The sequence below is a fragment of the Microtus pennsylvanicus genome, chromosome 1 (assembly GCF_037038515.1).
Source record: "Microtus pennsylvanicus isolate mMicPen1 chromosome 1, mMicPen1.hap1, whole genome shotgun sequence".
In the NCBI taxonomy this organism is placed as follows: domain Eukaryota; kingdom Metazoa; phylum Chordata; class Mammalia; order Rodentia; family Cricetidae; genus Microtus; species Microtus pennsylvanicus.
In genome coordinates, this window is record NC_134579.1 from 139,071,387 (window position 1) to 139,097,828 (window position 26,442).

Here is a 26,442-nt window from a genome sequence, read left to right on the forward strand (position 1 = left end):
ATGGAAAAACAAAAAACCCAGGATAGCCAAAACAATCCTATACAATAAAGGATCTTCTGGAGGTATTACCATCCCTGACTTCAAACTCTATTACAGAGCTACAGTAATGAAAACAGGGTGGTACTGGCATAAAAACAGAGAAGTCGACCAATGGAATCGTATAGAAGACCCGGATTTAATCCCACAAACCTATGAACACCTCATTTTCGATAAAGGAGCTAAAAGTATACAATGGAAGAAAGAAAGCATCTTCAACAAATGGTGCTGGCACAACTGGATGTCAACCTGTAGAAGAATGAAAATAGACCCATATCTATCACCGTGCACAAAACTCAAGTCCAAATGGATTAAAGACCTCAATATCAGCCCGATAACACTGAACCTGATAGAAGAGAAAGTGGGAAATACTCTACAACAGATGGGCACAGGTGATCGCTTCTTAGGTATAACCCCAGAAGCACAGACATTAAGGGCAACATTGAATAAATGGGACCTACTAAAACTGAGAAGCTTCTGTAAAGCAAAGGACACTGTCACTAAGACACAAAGGCAACCTACTGACTGGGAGAAGATCTTCACCAACCCCACAACAGACAAAGGTCTGATCTCCAAAATATATAGAGAACTCAAGAAACTAGACTTTAAAAGGCTAATTAACCCAATTAAAAAATGGGGCACTGAACTGAACAGAGAATTCTCAACAGAAGAAGTTCAAATGGCCAAAAGACACTTAAGGTCATGTTCAACCTCCTTAGCGATCAGGGAAATGCAAATCAAAACAACTTTGAGATATCATCTTACACCTGTCAGAATGGCTAAAGTCAAAAACACCAAGGATAGCCTTTGCTGGAGAGGCTGTGGAGGAAGGGGTACACTCATCCATTGCTGGTGGGAATGCAATCTTGTGCAACCACTGTGGAAGTCAGTGTTTCGGTTTCTCAGGAAATTCGGGATCAACCTACCCCTCGACCCAGCAATACCACTCTTGGGAATTTACCCAAGAGATGCTCTATCACATGTCAAAAGCATTTGTTCAACTATGTTCATAGCAGTATTATTTGTAATAGCCAGAACCTGGAAACAACCTAGATGCCCTTCAATGGAAGAATGGATGAAGAAAGTATGGAATATATACACATTAGAGTACTACGCTGCGGTAAAAAACAATGACTTCTCGAATTTTGCATGCAAATGGATGGAAATAGAAAACACTATCCTGAGTGAGGTATCCCAGACCCAAAAAGATGAACATGGGATGTACTCACTCATAATTGGTTTCTAGCCATAAATAGGGGCCACGGAGTCTACAATAGGCGAATCTAAAGAAGCTAAGTAAGAAGGTGAACCCAAGGAAAAACATATAGTTATCCTCTTGGATAAGGGAAGTATACAAAATTGCCGGGGAGAAAAGTGGGATGTTGGGGGTGGGGTGGGATGGGGGGTAAGGGGAGATGGAGAGAGAAAAGGTAGAAGGAAAGGAGGGGGGACTTGGGGAAACAGGAGGATCGGGATAAAGATAGGTTGGATAGGGGAGCACGGAACCCCATTTCTTAGTTAAAGGACCCACTTTAGGATGGGCAGGAGACTTGACCCTAGAGGGGATCCCAGGTGCCCAAGCTGAGGCCCCCAGTTAGTTCCTTGGGCAGCTGAGGATAGGGAACCTGAAATGACCCTATCCTAGAGCAATACTGACGAATATCATGCATATCATCCTAGAACTTTCATCTGGCGATGGATGGAGATAGAGACAGAGACCCATACTGGAACACTGGATAGAGCTCCCAAGGTCCCAAGGAGGAGCAGAAGGAGGGAGAACATGAGCAAAGAAGTCGGGACCACGAGGGGTGCACCCACCCACTGAGACAGTGGAGCTGATCTACTGGGAGCTCACCAAGGCCAGCTGGACTGTTACCAAAAAAAAGCATGGGATAAAACTGGAATCTCTGAACATGACGAACAAGGAGGGCTGATGAGACGCCAAGGACAATGGCACGCGGTTTTGATCCAACGCAATGTGCTGGCTTGGTGGGAGCCTAACCAGTTTGGATGTTCACCTACCTAGATATGGACGGAGGGGGGAGGACCTAGGACTTACCACAGGGCAGGGAACCCTGACTGCTCTTTGGACTGGAGAGGGAGGGGGAGAAAAGTGGGGGGAAGGTGAGAGAGGTGGGAAGAGGGGGAGAAGAATGGGAGGAGGGGGAGGGAAATGGGAGGCTGGGAGGAGGTGGAAATTTGTTTTTTTTTTCTTTCTTTTCTTTATTCTCCTTTTATCAATAAAAAAAATACATAAAAAAAACCATTTCCTCACCACATAATAATCAAAACACAAAACCTACAGAATAAAGAAAGAATATTAAGAGCTGCAAAGGAAAAAGGTCAAGTTACTTATAAAGGTAAACCTATCAGACTTACACCTGACTTCTCTATGGAAACCATGAAAGCCAGAAGGTCCTGGATAGATGTACTACAAAAACTAAGAGACCATGGATGTAAGCCCAGACTACTATACCCAGCCAAACTTTCGTTCACTATAAATGGAGAAAACAAAATTTTCCAGGATAAAAACAAATTTAAATACTACATAGCTACAAATCCCGCCTTACAGAAAGTAATAGAAGGAAAATCAAAAACAAAGGAGTCCAACAATACCCACAATAACTCTGACATCTAATGACCCTTCACCAGCACAACTAGAAGAAGGGAAACACAAAAACTCTAATGCCAAAAAAAAAACAAAGAAAGAAAAAATGACTGGAGTTAACAACCACTGGTCATTAATATCACTTAATATAAATGGACTCAACTCACCTATAAAAAGGCACAGGCTAAGAGATTGGATACGAAAACAGGATCCAACATTCTGCTGTTTACAAGAAACACACCTCAACCACAAAGATAGACATCTACTCAGAGTAAAAGGCTGGGAAAAGGTTTATCAAGCAAATGGACCTAAGAAACAAGCAGGTGTGGCCATACTAATTTCTAACAAAGGTGACTTCAAACTAAAATCAATCAGAAGAGATGGAGAGGGATATTTTATACTCATAACAGGAACAATTCATCAGGATGAAGTCTCAATCCTGAATATCTATGCCCCTAATATAAAAGCACCAACATATGTAAAAGAAACATTACTTGAACTCAAAGCACATATCAAACCGCACACACTAAAAGTAGGAGACTTCAACACTCCTTTCTCACCAATAGACAGGTCAACCAGACAGAAACCTAACAGAAATAAGAGAACTAATGGAGGTAATGAACCAAATGGACTTAAAGACATCTATAGAACATTCCACCCAAATAGGAAAGAATATAGCTTTTTCTCAGCATCTTATGGAACCTTCTCAAAAAATGATCACATACTTGGTAACGAAGCAAACTTCTAAGATACAAAAAAAATTTAGTAACCACCTGTGTCTTATCAGATCACCATGGAATAAAGTTAGAATTTAACAAAAATTCAACCCCCAGAAAGCCTACAAACTCATGGAAACTGAACAGTCAACTACTGAACCACCCCTGGGTCAGGGAAGAAATAAAGGAAGAAATTAAAGTCTTCCTTGAATTCAACAAAAATAAAGACACAACATACCCAAACCTATTGGACAATATGAAAGCAGTGCTAAGAGGAAAGTTAATAGCACTAAAGTGCCCACATAAAGAAAACAGAGAAAGCTCACATTAGCAACTTAACAGCACAACTGAAAGCTCTAGAAAAAAAGCAGACTCATCCAGGAGGACTAGAAGAGAGGAAATAATCAAATTGATGGCTGAAATCAACAAAATAGAAACACAGAAAACGATCCAAAGAATCAATGTAACAAAGAACTGGTTGTTTGAGAAAATCAAGAAGATTGACAAACCCTTATCCAAACTAATCAAAATGAAGAGAGAGAATATCCAAATTAACAAAATCAGAAATGAAAAGGGGAATATAACAACAGGCACTGAGGAAATTAAGAGAATCATTAGGTCTTTTTTTGTTTTTGTTTTTTTAGTTGTTGAAAAAAATTTCTGCTTCCTCCCCATTTCCCATTTCCCATTTCCCTCCCCATCCTCCCACACATCTCCCCTCCCCCGACTCCCTTCCCTCTGTCCCCACTCATCTCCCCCTCCCCCCACTCCATTCCCTCTCCCTCTGGAGACTGAAGAACAGTCCAAGGTCCTCCCACTTCTATCCAGGTCCAGGAAGGTGAGCATCCAAACAGGCTAGGCTCCCACAAAGCCAGTTCATGCATTAGGATAGAAACCTAGTGCCATTGTCCTTGGCTTCTCATCAGCCTTCATTGTCTGCCATGTTCAGAGAGTCCAGTCTCATCCCATGCTTATTCAGTCCCAATCCAGCTGGCCTTGTTGAGCTCCCAATAGATCAATTCCACTGTCACGGTGGGTGGGTGCACCGCTTGTCGTTCTGACTTCCTTGCTCATGTTCTCCCTCGTTCTGCTCCTCATTTGGACCTTAGAAGCTCAGTCCGGTACTCCAATTTGAGTCTGTGTCTCTTTCTCGATCCATCGCCAGATGAAGGTTCTAAGGTGATATACAAGATATCCATCAGTATGGCTATAGGATAGGGTCATTTCAGGTTCCCTTTCCTCAGTTGCCCAAGGTACTATCTGGGGACATCTCCCTGGACACCTATGAGCCCCTCCAGAGTCAAGTCTCTTGCCAACCTTAAGATGGATCCCTTAATTAGGATATGTATTTCTCTGCTCCCGTATCCACCCTTCCTTTATCCCAACCATCCCATTCCCCCAAGCTCACCCCATCCTCCCCTTCTCACGTTTCTCACCCCATTTCCCCTTAGCCCCATGCCACTACACCCCCAAGTTCCCAGTTTTTGCCCGGCAATCTTGTCTACTTCCCATATCCAGGCAGATGACTATATGTTTTTCTTTGGGTTCACCTTCTTATTTAGCTTCTCTAGGATCACAAATTATAGGCTCAATGTCCTTTATTTATGGCTAGAAACCAATTATGAGTGAGTACATCCCATGTTCATCTTTTTGGGTCTGGGATATCACAGGATAGTGTCTTCTATTTCCATCCATTTGCACGCAAAATTCACGATGTCATTGTTTTTTACCGCTGAGTAGTACTCTAATATGTATATATTCCACACTTTCTTCATCAATTCTTCCATTGAAGGGCATCTAGGTTGTTTCCAGGTTCTGGCTATTACAAATAATGCTGCTATGAACATAGTTGAACAAATGCTTTTGTCATATGTTAGGGCATCTCTTGGGTATATTACCAAGAGTGGTATTACTGGGTCTTGGGGTAGGTTGATCCCGAATTTCCTGAGAAATCGCCACACTGATTTCCAAAGTGGTTGCACAAGTTTGCATTCCCACCAGCAATGGATGAGTGAGCCCCTTACTCCACAACCTCTCCAGCAAAGGCTATCATTGGTGTTTTTGATTTTAGCCATTCTGACAGGTGTAAGATGGTATCTCAAAGTTGTTTTAATTTGCATTTCCCTGATCACCAAGGAGGATGAGCATGACCTTAAGTGTCTTTTGACCATTTGAATTTCTTCTGTTGAGAATTCTCTGTTCAGTTCAGTGCCCCATTTTTTAATTGGGTTTATTAGAGTTTTAATGTCTAGTTTTTTGAGTTCTTTATATATTTTGGAGATCAGACCTTTGTCTGTTGCAGGGTTGGTGAAGATCTTCTCCCAGTCAGTGGGTTGCCTTTTTGTCTTAGTGACAGTGTCCTTTGCTTTACAGAAGCTTCTCAGTTTCAGGAGGTCCCATTTATTCAATATTGTCCTTAATGTCTTTGCTGTTGGAGATATGCGTAGGAAGTGATCTCCTGTGACCATCTGTTGTAGGGTACTTCCCACTTTCTCTTCTATCAGGTTCAGTGTGTTCAGCCTGATATTGAGGTCTTTAATCCATTTGGACTTGAGTTTTGTGCATGGCGATAGATATAGATCTATTTTCATTCTTCTACAGGTTGACATCCAGTTCTGCCAGCACCATTTGTTGAAGGTGCTTTCTTTCTTCCATTGAATACTTTTAGCTCCTTTATCAAAAATCGGGTGTTCATAGGTTTGTGGGATAAAATCTGGGTCTTCTACTCTATTCCATTGATCGATTTCTCTGTTTTTATGCCAATACCAAGCTGTTTTCAATACTGAAGCTCTGTAAAAGAGTTTGAAGTCAGGGATGGTAATGCCTCCAGAAGTTCCTTTATTGTATAAGATTGTTTTGGCTATCCCTGGTTTTTGTTTTTCCATATAAAGTTGATTAATGTCCTCTCAAAATCTGTGAAGGATTTTGATGGGGATTGCATTGAATCTATAGATTGCTTTTGATAGAATTGCCATTTTTACTATGTTGATCCTCCTAATCCAAGAGCAAGGGAGATCCTTCCATTTTCTGGTATCCTCCTCAATTTCTTTCTTCAAAGACTTAAAGTTCTTGTCAAACAGATCCTTCACTTCTTTGGTTAGAGTTACCCCAAGATATTTTATGCTATTTGTAGCTATCATAAAAGTGATGCTTCTCTGATTTCCCTCTCTGCTTCCTTATCCTTTGTGTATAGGCGGGAAACTGATTTTTTGAATTGATCTTGTATCCTGCCATGCTACTAAAGGTGTTTATCAGCTGTAGGAGTTCTTTGGTGGAGTTTTTGGGGTCGCTTATGTACACTATCATATCATCTGCAAATAAGGAACGTTTAACTTCTTCCTTTCCAATTTGAATCCCCTTGACCCCCTTATGTTGTCTTATTGCTATTGCTAGAACTTCAAGCACTATATTGAAGAGGTATGGAGAGAGTGGACGGCTTTGTCTTGTTCCTGATTTTAGTGGGATGGCTTTGAGTTTCTCTCCATTTAATTTGATGTTAGCTGTCAGCTTGCTATAAATATCTTTTATTATAGTTAGGTATGGCCCTTGTATTCCTAATCTCTCCAAGACCTTTATCATAAAGGGATGTGGAATTTTGTCAAATGCTTTTTCAGCATCTAATGAAATGATCATACTTTTTTTTCTTTCAGTTTATTTATATGATGGATTACATTGATAGATTTCCGTATGTTGAACCAGCCCTGCATCCCTGGGATGAAGTCTACTTGATCATCATGGATAATTTTTCTAATGTGTTCTTGGATTTGGTTTGCCAGTATTTCATTGAGGATTTTCACCTCAGTGTTCATGAGTGAGATTGGCCTGTAATTCTCTTTTTTGATTGAGTCTTTGTGTGGATTTGGTATCAGGGTAACTGTAGCTTCATAAAAGGAATTTAGCAATGACTTTTCTGTTTCTATATTGTGAAATACCTTAAGGAGTATAGGTATTAGGTCTTCTTGGAAGTTCTGGTAGAATTCTGCATTGAAACTCTCTGGACCTGGGCTTTTTTTTTGGTAGGGAGGTTTTTGATAACAGCTTCTAATTCTTCGCGACTAACAGGTCTATTTTGGTTGTTCACCTGGTCCTGGTTTAACTTTGGTATATGGTACTTATCTAAAAAAGTGTCCATTTATTTTACATTTTCCAATTTCGTGGCATACAGGCTTTTGTAGTAAGATCTAATGATTCTCTGAATTTCCTCTGTGTCTGTTTACTCTGAGTAAATGTCTGTCTTTGTGGTTGAGGTGTGTTTCTATTTTTTTTTATTTGGACCAATCTCTTTATTCTCAGGTCCCCACCCACCCACACATCCCAACCGAGGTGTGTTTCTTTTAAGCAACAGAATGTTGGGTCCTTCTTTCTCATCCATTCACTTAACCTCTTCCTTTTTTTAAATTTATTTATTTATTAAAGTTTTCTGTCTCCTCCCCGCCACCGCCTCCCATTTCCCTCCCCCTCCCCCAATTAAGTCCCCCCCTAACCTCTTCCTTTTTATAGGTGAATTGAGACCATTGATATTAAGTGATATTAATGACCAGTGGTTGTTAACTCCGGTTATCTTCTTTGGTGGTAGATTTTGTGTGTTTCCTTTCTTTGGGTTGTGCTTGTGGAGGGTTGTTAGATGTCTACATTATTGTGGGTGTTGTTGGACTCTTTAGGTTGTGATTTTCCTTCCAATTACTTTCTGTAAGGCTGGGTGGTGTCTACATATTGTTTGAATTTGTTTTTCTACGGGAATACCTTGTTTTCTCCATTGATGGTGAAAGAAATCTTTGCTGGGTATAATAGTCTGGGCTTGCATCCTTGGTTTCTTAGTTTCTGCAGCACGTCTATCCAGGACCTTTTGGCTTTCATGGTTTCCATTGAGAAGTCAAGTGTAATTCTGATAGGTTTACCTTTATATGTTACTTGACCTTTTTCCTTTGCTGCTCTTAATATTTTTTTTCTTTATTCTATATGTTTTGAGTTTTGATTATTATATGGCAAGGGGATTTGTTTTTGATCCAGTCTATTTGGTGTTCTTTATGCTTCTTATACCTTCATAGGAATATCCTTCTTTAGGTTGGGAAACTTTTATTCTACAATTTTGTTGAATATATTTTCTGGGCCCTTGAGCTGTAATTCTCCTCCTCCTTATACCCCTATTATTCTTAGGTTTGGTGTTTTCATGGTGTCCCAGATTTCCTGGATGTTTTGTGTTAAGAATTTGTTGGATTTGCTATTTTCTTTGAACACTGAGTTTATTTCCTCTATAGTATCTTCAGTATCTGAGATTCCTTCTTATATCTCTTGTATTTTGTTGGTTATACTTGTCTCTGTAGTCCCTGCTCATTTACCTAAATTTTCCATATCCAGCCATCCCTCAGTTTGTGTTTTCTTGATTACCTTCATTTCAGTTTTCAATCTTGAACTGTTTCTATTACCTGTTTGATAGTTTTTGTTTGGGGTTTTTTTTTGTTTCCTAGGGTATCTTTGAGTTATTTATTCATTTCTTAAAACTTTTTGTTATTCTTATCATTCATTTCTTTAAGGGCGTTTTCCACATCCTGTTAAGGAATCTATCACTTTCATTATGTTACATTAAAGTCTATTTCTTTTACTTTTTCTGCATTAGGGTGTTCAAGTTTTCCTGTTGTATATTCGTTGGATTCTGGTGTTATCATGTTGTTTTTCGGATTGTTGGAGGAATTCTTGCATTTGTGCCTGCCATCTCTTCCTTCAAATGCTGTTAGGAGAGTCTTGTCAGCTTGGTCTGAAATTTGCTGTGGCTTCCTGGGTACTTGGGGGTTTTTCTTGGTCTGCCCTCTCTTAGGTCCCCTCAGCACTGGAGTCTCTCAGATCCTCTCCACCCTGGAGTAGGTTGTGGTGGTGGATCTAAGAACCCCACAGATGGAAAGAAGTGCTTGGGGAGTAAGCTGGGATGGGGTAAGTAGAGAAAGGCAGTAGCCATGGAGAAGCCCTGCTGAATAGCCAGAAGGTTTAGGGGAATGGGGGGTTCCTGCACTCCTCTTTCCAGGGCGTCAGGCTGGCCACTGGTCGGGCACTCACTCACCCCTCCAGAAGGACGGGTCTTCTGGTACAGGATCTGGGCCACTTGCTGGCCAGGGACCTTGCAGGCAAAAGGGCACGCTTGCTGGTTGCAAGCTCAGTGGGACAAAGAAAGTCCTGTAGCAGTTGCCCTCACCACTATGTCCCCAGACCCTCAGCCCTGAAGCAGGCTGACTTAGGGAATCCTATTACCTCGCAGATTGGAGAGGTACTTGGGGGCAAGCCCTCTGGAAGGACAGATCTTCTGGTACCATGAAATTTATTTTTAATTGATTCAAAATATAAAATTGTACAGAATAATGGAGTATCATATGATGTTTTGAAACACTGCAATATTCACATAAAGTAAAGATATTCTCAGTTTCCTTTTCTTTAGGGTAACAACATTCAGTTCTGAGGGAGACAGTTCAGTCTGTAAAGTGCCTGCCTGCCATGCAAGCATTAGGTCCTGAGTTCAGATCCCATGCACCTGTAACCCAGGCAGGAGGGAGGGAAGAAGGCAGAGACAGGCAGATCCAAGGGTCCCACTGGTCAGACAGTCTGACTGAAACAGTGACCTCTGGGCTCACTGAAAGACCCTGTGTGTAAGGTGCAGGAGCTGGAGAGATGCTATACCTGGCCTGACTCCAGAGTCTTCACTCAGCCCCTATCCATCCTTCGTGTTACCTTTTCTTGCCCTTTGTGAACCTTGTCTGTGAGTTTCCCATGGATACAACTCACATGCAAAACTTGGTTTAGAGAAAACCTGGAAAACCAATTTGCACCTGGCAGTGTATGTTCGAAAACCTCATTCAGTTTGTTTAGAGATATGGAAATCTACTAGCTAAAGTGTAAAGATAGGAAAAAATAAAGACGCCAAGAGGCATGGGAAAGTGCTTCAGTTCACAGAGACTGAGCCTCCTGCAGCCACAGAGGCTAAGTTAGTTCTCATGTGTCTCTAATCTTCATTTCACAGACCCATGTGAATCCATACAGCCGTGGCGAGTTACACATAACATATGGTTCCATGGTGAAAGCACTTATTACTTAGCAGAGGACCAGGTTTGACTCCCAGCCCCCATATGGTAGCTCATAACCATCTATCTCTCCAGTTTCAGGGATAATGATGCCCTCTTCTGACCTCTGCAAGCACCAGGCATGCACGTGATACACATGTAGACATACAGGGAAAACACGCATGCACATACAAATAAAAATAAACTTTTAAAAACATTTTAAGGTGTAGAAAGACACTCGGACCAATCTTTGGCCTCCAAACATGCACACACAGATGAGTTCACTTACACACACACACACACACACACACACACACACACACACCATACAAACACTTAGCAGAAAGAGAAGAAGGAAGGCAAGAAGGACTCCTTTCCTGTCACCCTATGAAAAGATCTGACAAAAATGCCCTCTAGGGAAGATCAAGACCATGTTCACAGCAAGCATTTAAACTAACCCTGAAAAACTAAAGTTGTAAGAGGCTGAAAAGCATCCTGGGGACAGGGCACTCACTTAGCAAGCCCAAGACTTAGTTTGGCCCCCATCACCGCAACAAACATAAAAAGAGGAGCTCAGTGATAGCTCAGTGAGTGAGTACCACAAGTCATGTGAGCATGGGGACCCAAGTTTGTGCTCATGTCAAAGCTGGACATTAGTGACTGTGATAATTTTGCTGGGAGAGGTAGAGACAGGAGAATTGCAGGTCTCACTGATCAGTCTGTCTAGGGGAACAGGAGAGTTCCAAGTTCAAGGAGAAATCCTGTCTCAATTTAAAAAAAAGAAGAAATAATAAATAAGAAAGTAAATGGAGGGAGGGAGAGAGAGAGGGAGGGAGGGAGGGAAAGACAGAAGGAAGAAAAGAAGGAAGAAAGGAAGCATTTTTTTGTAGAACCTCTGCCACAGCAGGGCTTACTGCAAGTGATAACTGGGAAATTTCCCAAGTGCACTCATGTCTGCCACATTCCCTGGTGCAGTTCCCTGGCACAGTTCTTTGCCTTGTTGCAACTTGTGCAGCTTCCGGTTTCTGTTCCCTGCCTGTGAGTTCTTAGTTTCTTGCTCCATGTATGGAAATGATTTAATTGCTTTTAATTTGTCAGGCAATGCATATTTCCCAGTATTTAACCAGTACCAAGGAGGGAAACTAAAGCCACTCAGGACCATTCCTGTCACCACTGCAACATCTGCTGGAAAATACAGATCATTATGCCTAAAACAGTTTACCAGATCCCCAAACAGGTAATTAATAAATCAATATGGCAGACTACATTAGTATTGAAACTTTTAATAACTTTTGGTAATACTATGGATTGTGTTATACGAGGCTTATATGGTTATGGTGATACTTCAATTTATTGTGTATTGGGACTCAGTTTTCTTCTTCATATTCTATCATTAAAAAGATTATGACACTTTTTAGGAATGATGCAGACTAATAATGAATAGCTAGTTTACAGGATTAGTGCCATTGAAAATCAAAAGTTACTTGAAAAAATTAATACTATTAAAAAGAATAACATTGATTTGACAGACAAAATTGAATCCGTCTAAGGGTACTAAGAAATTATCTAGAAGGATTCATAATGTTGAATTTGACAATCAAAATTTGTTAAAAAGATATAAGTTAGCAGATAGAGTATCTCTCCAGGATGGCAATCTGCACACTATCCAAGTAATGTCAAAGGATGAGATGTTATCTTTAAAGGAGAAGCTTCAGACCTTGGAATCACATGTGCAGAATGAGGACCAGAGGCTAGGTGCCTCAATGAAATCACCAGAAATATATACAGGCCAGGAGATTTGGGCTTTATAAAAAGACAAGATTAATAATTATTTGAAATAATTGAGGAAATTATTGGAGCTGATAAACAGGGAAAGAAGGCATAAGGACGTGATTCAACATCATCACTAGCTGCCAGAGATGACTTACCCAGGGTTTTAACTTCCTACCCTGTAATCTACTCTGACAAAGCATCAAGTTCTAAAGGCCCAAAAGGATCCAAAGCAGGTAGATGGATACCTATAGGAATGAATGATCTAAAAGAAATTAAGCAAGCAATAGTATCTTATGGCTTGCATTCTGCATTTGTTAGGGAGATGATAAAAATTTGGGCTTTTAGCATCAAAGCAAAGCCACATGACTGGATTCAGTTAGTTTCAACAGTCAATTATGGACCAGCACTGATATTTAGATGTTATTTCAGAAAAGAAGTGAAAATTTTGGAACAACAGGGAAAAGCAAAAGGCCTTGAGACTTCCCAAGATCAAATTCTTGGTAAAGACCCTTATATTGACCCACAGGTTCAAGTTTTTATGATGAACAAATCTTGTCCCTATGCCACAAAGCTACCTTAAATGCTTTGGACAGGATTCAAGAACTAAGAACCAAGAAAATTAATTGAATCATATACCATGGTTAAACTGGGCCAGAGACAACACTTTAGTGACTTTTTACAAAGATTAACTAAGGCTGTACTTAAAGGAGTAACAGACCCAGATGCTAGACAACTAAAATAAATCTCTGGCTTTTGAAAATGCCAACTTAGAATGCAAAAAGATACTTGTGTCTTTAAAGGTTAAATGAGCAACAAACTAAGGGGGGATGATGAGAGGTGTGGGAGAGATCTTAAAGAAGGAAGAAAGAAAGGAAGTCATGGTATACACATAACATGAAAGCAGAAGGGGGAACTGAAGGAAAGGAAACAGCCAGATGTGGTAGGGTCCTGAAGAAGGGGAATAAATCAGAATGAAGAATAAAGACACCAATGCATAAAGATTCCATAAGGAAACCTCTTATTGGACTACTGAGAACTCAAGAACAATGGCAATGGGTTTTTGATCCTACTGCACGTACTGGCTTTCTGGGAGCCTAGGCAGTTTGGATGCTCACCTTACTAGACCTGGATGGAGGTGGGTGGTCCTTGGGCTTCCCACAGGGCAGGGAACCCTGATTACTCTTCGGGCTGACGAGGGAGGGGGACTTGATGGGGGAGGGAGAGGGAAATGGGAGGCGGTGGCGGGGAGGAGGCAGAAATCTTTAATAAATAAATTAATTAATTTTAAAAAAAAGGAAACTTCTTATTATGTATGATGTCTTTTTTCCCCCAAAGACAGGGTTTTCCTTTGTGGTCTTGACTGTCCTGAAACTCACTCTGTGGCCCAGGCTGTGTCTCTGTAGACTCAGAGAACCACCTGTCTCTGCCTCTGTGTGTGGAAATTAAAGGCATGTGTCACCACTACCTGGCTATACAATGTCTTATATTTTCAATAAAAAGAAAAAAGAAGATAAACAAAAGAGCCCACAGTTTGGAGAACCCCAGAGAACATCTCTGATATATGTACGTCATTCTCCACACTGTAGTTCCGCCATCTTAGAAAAGATGCTTGAGAACAAAGGCAAACATTAAGGTGCAGTTTAGACTGTGTCCTTCAGGATGAAATAATAAAATTAAGCTATGATTTAGAAAAAATATTACCAAACCAAAATATTTCTGTGTCTCCAGTGTTGGGGGAGGAGAACTGAAGGCGTAAGTCACAAACAATCCCACACCAGTTTGGAATTATGATTAATAGAATGGTTATTTATTTAAAGGGGAAAAACTTACAGATCACCGTCCTGGACAACAGCCCTCTGCACAATCAGGAAAGGAGCCTAGTTGCCGGAAGCAGAGCCGGAAGCCAGAGAGCGAGCAAGGGCAGTTGCTGGTTTTTTAAAGAAAGAGAGAACACGCACCAATGGGCTGGTATCTCAGCAGCTATTGGCTGAAGGAGCAGAAGGAGCTCCCACAACAGAGAACCAATGTCTCCTGTCTTATAATTTTCCATAATAAAAAACATGGGAAATCACACTTTTTCTTGAGCATATGCCTTCTGTGGACTTCCAGTTTACAGGGTGCCCTGAGCACTTGGTCAATATGCACTGAGACGACTGATTGGGAGAAGTGAGCTCCTATCTCCTCCCTGAGGAACAGTGAGCTTTGAGTAACAAGGCTCCATGTGCAAGACTGGAATGATAACTTCTCCATGACCAGACAGGCACCTGCCTAGCCACCTTCAAAGACTCTGGGAAGAATCAGGTACCTCTTGTGAGATGATATTGCAAATGGTGAAACTATGAAGAGAATTTGTAGCCAGTGGCATGCACCTGTGTCCACAGCTACTTGGTACTAAAAGGCAGGAATAGACCTTGAGCCTAGGATTGGGGGCCGGCTGTATAACACCTCTTATTTGAGAGTTTCTACATTGGTAAACTCTGCATCCACAGAGAAATAATTAGAGGGCATAGTTATTTTTTGTCCTTTTTGAATGATTGCAGAGCAAGAACAATGTAAAACTGAAGTCCATCCAATTGCCACTCCTTCCTGGAGCTGGAGAGTTGACTCAGCCGTTAAGAGCACTGGGGACGCTTACAGAAGTTGTAGGTTCAGTTCCCAGGGCCCACATGGTGGCTCACAACCATCTGTAACTCCTGTTTCAAGGGATCCATTGAGTCCTTCTGACCTCCAAGGGCACCAGGCATCACACAGTGCACATTCACACATGCAGGCAAAGCACTCCACATAAAAAATAACAATAATAAAAAAATTCCTTTTCTGAAAAATTCACCAAAGTTCCTATTGCTCCAGATGCTCCAAGGTCATACGCCCTGTGGAGATATATTACATAACTCAAACAGCTGAGGAGTTATCAGATCATAGTCTCCCTCAGACACACACAAACGCAAGCACACACATGTGCAGAGCCTGACAACAGGAAGGAAGGGGCTCAATGGCTTCTTAAATGAAACTTCTACCTCCACTTTCCCCAAAAACACATTCTTTATTTTACGAGTAAAATAAAAATCCCTGTGTTTTAGTAGGACATGGTGATACATGTCTTTAGTCCCAATACTCAAGAGGCAGAGGCAGGAGATTCTCTGTGAGTTGGGGGTCAACCTGGTATACAGAGGAAGTCCCAGGCCAGCCAGGGCTATATAGTAAGACTTTGGTTTAAAACAATTCATATTTTGCAATCAGATTTATTAACATGGAAACTCCTCTACAATCAACACATATTTCAAACTTCTTACTTTATAATCAAGTGTCAGAATAAATCTCAAAATCAATGTGATTCTCACCCCCAAAAGCCTTCTGAGGAACCCCAAGCCCCTTAACATGGCATAAGCCCTTTACAAGCTGACCTCACCTACACATTGACCTTGTTCCACACCTTGGAGGACTTGCCTACCTTTCTTTCCAGCACATGGGCAGACCACTTGGTCAGAAGGACGTCCGTGAGGAGCTCTGCTACTCCAAACCCCAAAGCTCTCACTGCCTGTGCTATGTTGACCAGGGTTGAGCTAGGCATGCCATTCTTGACGTGTTAGCTCGCACCCTTTCTAAATCATAACCCGTTAAAGAGAAGGGATGGCATCTTATATTTCTCTGTTCATCTGCACCAACCAGACTCTAGGTGTTCACTGAACACTGTAGTACGGAAGCTGCCATTCTAGGGGCTTTGCGCATTTCATTTCATTTGATCCTTGCAAATTTCTCACAAGTGAGAAAACTGAGGCTCAGAAAAGGTGAGAGGACTGTTAAGGCCACACAGCTGAAAAGTGGGGTATGAGTGATGGGAATTCAGGTCCCACATACTCTGGCAAGCCAGGATCAAGGCTGTAACCTGGCCAGTGCCTTGGATGGGGCAGCAGTGTCAGATGGCTCACTGGCCAAGCTGTCGCCTGGGCAGGGCAGAGCCAAAGCACACATAGCAAGGGAAACAGCTGGTGCTTGCTTGCTTTGAAGCCAACATGTGGGATTCCCCTCCTCCCTGCAGGTCTTCTCCTTTCCTATACTGCTTGAGGTAGTGGCCCCACTATGCTGCACTGATGGCTGATCTTACCCCAAGCAAAGAGTCCACAATCTCTGAAGGAAGGCTCAGAACGTGGTTCTTGAGCAACTGGTGTGGAGTGGGAGCCCCTCCCTAAAGCCGCTCAGTAGCAGTGCCCATATTTTCTTTCCAGGGCCTGTCAGGCAGCTTTGGGATCAAGGTGTTTGCCAATAAACCTGTCTGACAGAACAGGATCAGAAGAAACCCTAACACCTTGCAAACCCCAGCTTAGCTGAAAGAGCCATCTCACTCCCACCTCACCCTGTCTCGAGGCAGCATCTTCCACACACAAGGTCAAAGCAAGAGCTTCATGGAAGACAAGCCTCTACTCTGGTGGTAACAGCTGCCATTCGTGGGTGACTGCTGTTTCACAAGCACGACGCCCAGAGCTTTAAGCCCGTTTTCTCTGCTGATCCTTGTTAACTGTCATGGATTATGCAGTCTAACCTTTAGAGCAGTTGCAGACACAGGGCCTGGGTAGCGAGGCCTGTTCATAATCCCAACGCTGACCATCAAGAGTTACATCCATGTGGCCATGTTACTTACAACTTCTCTATATGAAAACTGACATTAATAATAGTTCATCTCTAGAGATGCTGATGATCCATTCGCTGTCAAGTGCTTGCTCCCAGTCAGCTGTCAGAACGGTTGGGGGTCTCTTCATCATATTGTAGCTCCTGAAACTGAGGTTCTGAGAGTCCATACCAACTGCCCACCATTAATAAACACTAAGTAGAATTAAATCCACATGCAGTCTGCCTGATTCCAAAGGGCCTCAATATCCATTATGTAGACTCCCTCCCTTTCCAAGGCTGAGCATTATTTATGGAACAATTACACTGGTCAAAGAGTTACAACAGACTCAGATTAGAACCAATCCCAGGATCACCCTAGAGACATGGAAATTAACAGTACCTACAAACAGCACGAGTATATGGGTGCCAAATCTGGAAGGTGGCATTGCATGCCTTTAATCCCAGCAATCTGGAAGCTGAGGCAGAGAGGTCTCTGAGTTCAAAGCTAACCTGGTCTGTAACATGACGGCCTTCTTTTTGTGGTTTCTATCCTGCCCAGTTCCCACAGTCGTTAGGTCCCAAGAATCGCACAGAAGTTACATTAGTTATAAACTGATTGTCCCATTAGCTCAGGCTTCTTATTAACTCTTATAACTTATATTAACCCATTATTCTTATCTATGTTAGCCACATGGCTCGGTACCTTTTTAAGCAGGGTAGGTCACATATTCCTTCTTCAGTGTCTGGACAGAACTGGGGATAGAGCTTCCTTCTTTCCAGAATACTCCTGTTCTCATTGTCCCACCTCTACTTCCTGGCTTGTTGTCCTGCCTATACTTCCTGCCTGGTTACCGGTGAATCAGCGTTTATTTAAAACATAATTGACAGAATACAGAATTGTCCCTCACCATTTCCTTTCTTTTGTTTTTTAAAGAAAACAAGAACATTCATAGTCCAGAACTGGGCAGGACAGAAACCCCAATGAGCAGGCCCTCATGTTACAAATGGTGCCCATGTGGACAACTGCATCCACATAATACCTAAGAGAGCTAGGGAAGTAATTCTAGACAGAAAAGAATAGAGTAAAGCATGAATTCTTGGTAGCAGCAGTTTCTCAGGTCTGTTCTGCTTCCTAGAGGCAAGCAAGCACTCTCATTTAAGAGAGGCTTCCTGACTCAACTTTAGTTGCAAAACCATGCAACTCTTTAAAATTTCCTGCCATGAAACATTTAAATGGTGTTGATAAAAGCTGACAACATGAGTTTTGGTTTTCAGCTGTAGCAGGAAAAAAGCCATGCTGTTTTAAAATGCCTTATTTCTGGGCCATCCTTCCAGGGCAAACTCTGACTCTTTCAGGCAGGCTGTCTGACTAAGAAACATTTGAATGTGGTTTGTGAGCACACTGCTGCAGCTTGCTTGCTGTCAGGAATTTTGAAACACCATAGAGTGTGGCAATAAACACAGCTACAGCCGGTGCCTCCACCATGTGTCTGGAATTGGTGTAGGAGGTCCTTTTGTAATTGTGCTGTTTTCATTGGTTGAATAAAGAAATTGCCTTGGCCTTTTGATAGAGCCAAGCACTTAGATAGGTGGGGAAGACAGAACAGAATGCTGGGACAAAGAGCATTGTAAAGACGCCATAAATCTCCAGCCTGAGATGGACGGACATAGGTTAGAATCTTGCTGGTAAACCACAGTCACGTGGTGATACACATTAATAGAAATGGGTTAATCAAGATGTCAGAGTTAACCAATAAGAGGCTAGAGCTAATGGGCCAGGCATTAATTTAATTAATACAATTTCTGTGTGGTTATTTCAGGGGTTAAGCTAGCAGGGCAGTGGGATGTAGTGCATTCCTCCATACTACAGAGTGGCACTCCAACATGGTCTACTAACTCAATGTAAAACCTAAGGGGGCTTAAAAAGAAGAGTTTAACACAACCTTTTGCTGTTTGCTAAAGGGCTGCCCCAGAGAGATTTTCCTGACTCCACAATAAAAAAATACTTGTGCCATTTTAAAACAAGGCTTCCTGGGCCCTGTCGCCAGTACAAACTCCGGCTATGGAGTATTCGTGGGCTCGGATGTTTGTGTGCCCACTTGGGTAGACCTGATCCTGCTGCCTACCCAGGAAGGCAGTGTTCTCCCAATCCCAAGTGGGTTGCGCTGGAAAGTGATGGTTTTGAAATACCAGTTTCTGGGCTGGGCCACCAACGTGACCTCTGTCTCTTGCAGGAGACAGAGCATTTGAATGGGGTTTTGTGAGTAAATTACTATGGCTTTCTTGATGGCAATGTGGATTGCTGTGTACCTCAAACTGTGCATGGCTCAGGGGCACCAAATGGCTCTGAGGCAGGAGCAACTCCTCCATGCTGAACTGTACTGATCTCAGGCAGGAACTATCATAATTATCATAATAACAGAGCAATTAATGTTTAGACTGGGCAGAAAACAGGCAGTATCATATTACCCTTACATGGCACAACTTAAGTTTTTAAGCAGTGGTTAGCATTTTAAGAAGTGCTTCTGGATGGTACAGAATTACAGACAATGCAATAAGGACAGATTCAGACATAAAAGACCTCTAAATAGATCATAGTGTTAGATAAAGCACATAGGCTTGGGAGAGAAAAGATAAAGAGTATACAGAGTCATAATATAAATTTGATGCTTAAAAAGGGGTAAAGTCTTTAAAGAGACAGAGTACAGATAGTCATAGATTAAAAGAAGTAAAGAAAAATAAGCCACATTAAAATGGAAAATTCACAGAGAGTCTGGATTTGTATATTATTGTGTTTTCTTTGAATTTTTTGACTGTAAAGGAGCTAAGTACAGAGAGATGTTTCATTGTGTGGTCTGCTAAGCTAAACCAGCATGGATATTATAAAGGTATTATGACTTCAAAATTTGAGTCTAAGGATATGATGCTTTGGAAAAGAGGTTCTTCTTTTGTTTTCACAGAAGATGAGACCCTGTGGATTACTTCTAGACCAATATGGTATTATAGACCACGCCCTCCTGAAAGGTAACTCTGAACACCCTCAAAAAATTACTTTACTCAACTGCTGACTGAGAGGAACTAGCAAACAGAATACACCATAAAAGACCTGATTAACAGTGCCCCCCTATAGTATGAAGCAGTTTGGAGAGAAAAAAACTATTCCCATATTCCCAAATATTGTTTATAAATGTTCTTTTACATTTAAAGGGGCATATGATATAGATATAAATAATTTGCATTGGTATGGATTTTTGTTTTATTAATATAAATTTCAGGTCAATTTTGTTACATGTATATGTATTTCTGATTTTGATTAAGGTATTGTGATTGTAGTTCATTTGAAAATGTAATGTTTAATTAGGAAATAGCGGTTGTTAATGGATAATCATCAATAATAATCAACCTTGTAGTCATGTTAGATTTTCTAGATATATAGAGATATATTTTAGTTAGATAGGCATTCTTCACATCTTTCAAAGACTACAGAATATAGCATTTAAAATGTTTTAATAACTTAGGGCTTTTCATGACAATGAGATATGTCTGCTCCTGGCAGCACCAATTTACTTCAAGAGGAAAACGAGCATCGAAGAGGCTCTTTATGAAGCTGGTTAGCCATTTGGGCAAGAAACTGTTCTTGCCTTGACTGTTGCACAAAATGGACATAAAGAACCCGCAGAGAGAGGACTGCTGAACTTGAATAAAGGTGAGATGTTCCTTTGGGGTTCCTAATTCATGAAAGAGTCTGTGAGACATTCTTCAGGATACAGAAGAAAGTGACTGAACTGTCTTCGAAATTTCCTGCTTCATGGAAATGTCTGCTGGATAATATGGGCCCGAAGGCCAAAGATGGATGCCGCAACAGTATAAAAGAACTTTGGGTGAGTGTCCAGGCAGCGAGATGTCTCTGTCATTTCTAGTTTTGGAATTTGCTTTACTTCTCGTTTATTTAGGTAATATTATATCCTTCTGGAGTCTTTGATAGAGTTGATGAATAGAGAGTTATGGTTTTCCATTGTTATGACTAAAGATAAAATAGATCTAAATATTGTAACTGTATTCTTGCTTGATAACTGTTTTGTTATATGTAGTTTTACCATGTTAAAGTTAAAGCCTTCTTTTTGTTTAAACAGAAAAGGGGAAATGGTATAGAAGGTCCTTCTGTATTTGTGTTGCTTTCATTGGTTGAATAAAGAAACTGCCTTGGCCTTTTGATAGGCTCAAGCACTTAGATAGGCGGGGAAAGACAGAACAGAATGCTGGGACAAAGGGCAATGTAAAAGACACCGTAAATCTCTAGCCTGAGACGGACGGACGTAGGTTAGAATCTTGCTGGTAAGCCACAGTCACATGGTAATACGCATTAATAGAAGTGCGTTAGTCAAGATGTCAGAGTTAGCCAATAAGAGGCTAGAGCTAATGGGCCAGGCAGTAATTTAATTAATATAATTTCTGTGTGGTTATTTCAGGGGTTAAGCTAGCCAGGCAGTGGGATGCAGCCTGCTCCTCCATACTACATGGAATCTCAGAAAGATAAGGAATGGCCTGGATTCAGTCATCAACGCCACGGCTTTAATCCTACTCATGTTGCTTAGCAAATTAAAGACTCATGTGGTCAGAAAAAGAGAGATATACAGTAAAGAGAGATTCAAAGACAAAGAATACCTCTAAATAATTTACTGTGTGTTTAAAAATATATGCAGGCTTGAAAATAAAACAGAAAGAAAGAGAGTAGTTGGGTGTGGTGGCACACCCCTTTAATTACAACACTTGGAAGACAGAGGCAAACAGACCTCTGTGAGTTCAAGGTGTAGTGGCACATGCCCTTAATCCTAAAACTTGGGAGACAGAGGCAGATGGACCTCTGTGAGTTCAAGTTGTGGTAGCACACTTTTAATCCCAATGCCTGGGAGGCAGAGGCAGACAGATCTCTTGAGTTCAAGGTGTGGTAGCACACCTTTAATCCCAGCACTGGAGGGGCAGAGACAGGTGGATCTCTGTGAGCTCAAGGACAGCCAAGTGAGTTCCAGGACAAAGATACACAGAAACCCTGCCTCAAAAAGCCAAAAATAAAAATAAAAGAAATAGAGTTTAAAATAAAGACACATAAAAATGGAAAACACACAGAGATTCTTGATACTTTGAATTGTTTGAATACTGAGGAAAGAGCAACAGCTGCTAAAAGATATTTGCTTATAAATGCTGCTAAATTAATCCAAGATAGGTATTTTGAAAATATCTTGACTTCAAAATTGAAGTCAAAAGGTATGTTACTTTGGAGAAGACATTTTGCTTTTGTTTCCACAGGAAAGGAGAGACTGTGGATTCATTAATTCTGAGTTAAGAAAAACCAGGTTTGGTCAAGGAAGACCACCTGAGAAATCTCCGGTAGGAAGAGATGGCCCAAATGTCAAAGTTCTGCGTCCAGAACAGGTTCAAGACTACTGTCTGAGATGATCAAGCCTAACAGGATTCTCCAGTCAGGACTTGATCATAATTCAAAATATTCTTTAGGTTCCCATATGATTGTAAGCACCCCCAAAGAGCAGGAAGTAGCCTGGAATACTGCATCCACATTCCCCAAAAATTGACTATGGATATTTTCCTTTGTTTAAAAAAAAAGAGGGGGAAGTGGTGTGGGAGAATTGTCTATACTCTGTCGATTATGTATTAAATAAATGCTGATTGGCCAGTAGCCAGGCAGAAAGTATAGGCGGGACAACCAGACAGAAAGTAGAGGCAGGTCAATGAGAACAGGAGAATTCTGGGAAGGAGAAAGCTCATTCCCTCCCAGTCCTGTCCAGATACTGAAGAAGCAGGATGTAATCTGCCCCGCTAAAAAAGGTACTGAGCCACGTGGCTAGCACAGATGAAAATAATGGGTTAGTATAAGTTATAAGAGTTAATAAGAAGCCTGAGCTAATAGGCCAATCGGTTTATAATTAATGCAGACTCCTGTGTAATTTCTTTGGGGCTTACCGGTTGTGGCAACTGGGCAGGACAGAAACCCCAACAAGTAGGCTCTTACGTTACACTGGTCTATAGAGTGAGCTCCAGGACAGCGAGGGCTACACTAAGACCAACATATATATATCAGGAGGTTTTTACTTACCTTGCCTTCTGTAATTTTATCAGGCTAAAATGAGTATCTGAGGAAGTAAAAGAAGGATGAAGGCACTAAACAGCATGATGAAGTCTGAAAATGGAGGAAAAAAAGAAAAGTCACCTCAGTGTGATAGAGAGGGCTTAGCGCGAGAATATCAAGAAAAACCACAGCACCAGGTCATCTTTCAAGGTTCAAGATTACAATTTTGACTTTATGGTAGAGTTGTGATCAAACTTAAGAACCTATACAAGTTAGGCAAGTACTCTAATCACTGATGATACTCCTAGCACTAGTTAAAAAAATTTTTTTTAAAAATTAGAATTATTTAGTTTAACTTTTGTTTATGAGAGTTTTGCCATCAGAGCCCCTGCAGCAGGGTATGTAGATGGTTGTGGGTCACCAGATGTTGCTCAGACTCTAGCCCAGATCTCTACAACAGCAGCAAGTGCTCTGAATGACCAAGTCATCTCTCCCGACCCTAGGAAAACTATTTTTAAAGATTGGTATGCCTAAATATTAAGCACATGAAAACAAAGCACAAATACAACTACTTTTTTGCTTATCCAATATTTCTTCTGCCACAGAAACTGTCAAATCCTCTACTTCCTACTCACAGACCTACAAGTAGTGAGATCAGGAGGGCTCGAGAGATGGCTCAGCAGTTAAAAGCACTGGCTGCTCTTCCACAGGACCTGGGTTCAATTCCCAACACCCACATGGTAGCTCATGGCTGTCTGTAACTCCAATTGCAGGGGATATGACACCTTCACACAGAAAGTAATAATATACGTAAGCTAAAAATAATTATAAAAAGTAGTGAGATCAGAACAGGTAACACCCAGTTTCTGAGACTTCAGAATGTTCAGGAAGTTCTGGGTATTTAAACTCTACCTTCCTGGTGCTTCCCACAATACACATCCAAGAAGAAACAAGGTATATTGCAGTTTGGATTAAGGAAATTTTGAACATCAACCTCTAACACCTGCAAGTTATGAGGAAGTTGCACAAAAATGCAAGAATAGCTCCTGAATCATTTCGCTTCCCATAATACACATCCAAGAAGAAACAAGGTATATTGCAGTTTGGATTAAGGAAATTTTGAACATCAACCTCTAACACCTGCAAGTTATGAGGAAGTTGCACAAAAATGCAAGAATAGCTCCTGAATCATTTCCGCTCCACCTCAACTGCCACTGACCCACACCCTGACTATCCCGCAAACACCCAGACACCACCTTAAACCCTTACGTGGCTGTGATGTAGAAGACATTAGGATACTATGTCGGTTCACATATATGTTATGAGAGCTCCCCAGAAAATATTAGCCAACACAAAATGTATAACTGAAATTTTCAATGTGCATGAGTGTTGGGAACCTGGAATCTTTATGTGACTCAAAGTGAAGGAAAGATATGAATCAGAAGCCATGGTGGCAGTGAGAAGAACCTCCTGATGCTTCTTTTGGGAAACCACAGGCCAAGAAATTTGAAAAGCAATCACAACCCACTCTGGAAAGCAAATGCTTCAGTCCAAAAACAAGAAGGCAGGTCGTGTGTATACAAAACATCAGGAGTCTTTACATTGACAGAGAACCTTCAATGGGGCCTCCTTTCTCAGGGTCAGTGGGCCCACCCACCTCTGCACACCAGAAAGGTCATTTTCAGTTCACAGAGACAGAGCTGTTCAAAGAGTCACAAACATTAACAGAACTCAATCTTCTCATCAGAGCGAGACAGCACCTGGGACAAAAACAACTTTCAGACACCGCACGCCTTGCCCCTGCCTACTTAAAACTAACCACAGCATGTGAACTGGAGACCTAAGATGAACACAAACCTTCGCTCCACTAGATCTCCAGATCCAACCATTTACAGAGGAGGAGGGACTGGTACGGTGGCAAAGGAAATTGGTAGCTCATCTGACACGGAAGCAGGCATCGCTTTCCTTCTGGATCACCTAAAGCAAGGATGGTAAACAACCCAGAAAATAAACTGCATAAGATAGTGTTCTCATCAAAGGAGGGAACAGAACTCCTTTGTCCTCCAAACTGCTACTGGACAAGGCTGCAGGAAAGAGATGCCTCATTCCTCCTGCTCTTCTGGACTGCCTGGCCAGGGACCTTGGGGACAAAGCCCGTGGCTACCCCGACAGCCTCTCTGCTTTACATCTCTGGCTGCAATGTCACTGTTCCCTGTCCACTACCTTCTGCAGTGCCTATGCTGAGAAGCAGCTAAGCTTCGTGTGCAACTCCACGCCAGTGCAGAGGGGCCCAGCGAAACCCACTGAAAGGCGTGTCCCTGGAACCCCCCACTGAACACCAAGCCCTGTGTGAGATGGTTTCTCTCCCTCCCCCACATTTGTCCCTATCCAGGTGGTAAGGCCATCGCACAAGCAGAGGAGTGAGACTGCCCACAAAGCACAGTGGCAGGAAAGAGTGGAAGAGGAAGGGGGAAATGGAAGTAAGAATGAGAGATGACATCTGGAAGGGCCTGCAGGGTCCCCCGCTAAATCCCTGAACGCCTGCAAGAGCCCAGTCATTTAAACACTGACCCCCTTGGTGACTTCACAGAGGAATGAGACCCAAGAAGCCCAGATCCCACTGTCTTCTCCAGCCCAGTCAGCCAGCTCAGTGGGTCTCAAACATCAGTGTTTGAGGAGCCTTAGCTTCAGCTGGTGCAAGGCAACACCCACAAATCTCAATCTTTAAAACGTGAGGCCAATTCTTAGAGAAGTCCTTCCTATCATATGTAGAAGACTCTCTTTCTCACTTTCTCTCTCTCTCTCTCTCTCTCTCTCTCTCTATCTATCTATCTCTCTCTCTCTCTCTCTCTCTCTCACACACACACACACACACACTTTCAAACTTGTTGCACCCATATTGCACCCCACCTGTCCCATCTTAAAACAAAGCAATTAAATGTAGAACTGCCAAACCATGTACAACTATTGAGAGACAGCCTGACTTCAGGCTCTGACTAGAGCACACCAACTGTGAGGCCTCGGCCAATGATTGCTTAGTCCCCTCCTCTGAACGCTGAGGCTCACCAAATGTCCTTTTGCCACTAGGAGGACCAGATGAGATCATGGAGTGTAGCACATGTCCAGTAGGCATGTGCTGTGCACACATCTGTTGACTGTTTGATGCAGTAATGTGAATCTATGAAGCTCATTGCACAGGAGGGCAAATGAACCGAGTGATGAGGGCAAGGAACCTTTGCAGATCTCAGCATCATCCTTCTAGGGGACTTTCCATTGTCCTCGTAGCCACACCCCACCTGGATCTGACTCAAGGACACTGTGATTTCAACAGAGCTATCACATTTACACTGGATTTTATGATTTATAAAGAACATTAAAATTTTTATAGTGTGTATTTTCATCTTCTCCTCTTCCTTGTTATTGTTTTTCTAGAACACCTGGTTTGTTTGTGTTTTTTTTTCAACCCTCCTCTCATCCTCTCCCTGCTTCTCCCTGGTAATTTATGTTGTATGTTGGGCTAAGAATATCTGGTCATATTTCTAAAACAAATTATTGTAAATCACTAAAGAA

The 26,442-nt window shown here is 41.8% G+C and overlaps 1 protein-coding gene and 1 long non-coding RNA gene across 9 annotated transcripts in view; one reads left to right on the forward strand and one right to left on the reverse strand.

Moving 5' to 3' along the window:
* LOC142858703 (cell adhesion molecule CEACAM1-like) overlaps window positions 1-26,442 on the forward strand; it is a 238,812-nt gene that overhangs the window by 141,781 nt on the left and 70,589 nt on the right. The gene's annotated exons all lie outside the window — the stretch shown is intronic.
* LOC142858794 (uncharacterized) lies at window positions 4,167-23,659 on the reverse strand. The gene is made up of 3 exons (XR_012912085.1): window positions 23,512-23,659; window positions 22,900-22,983; window positions 4,167-4,534 (listed from the first exon to the last, which is right to left on the reverse strand). It is a non-coding gene; the product is annotated as an uncharacterized LOC142858794 (long non-coding RNA).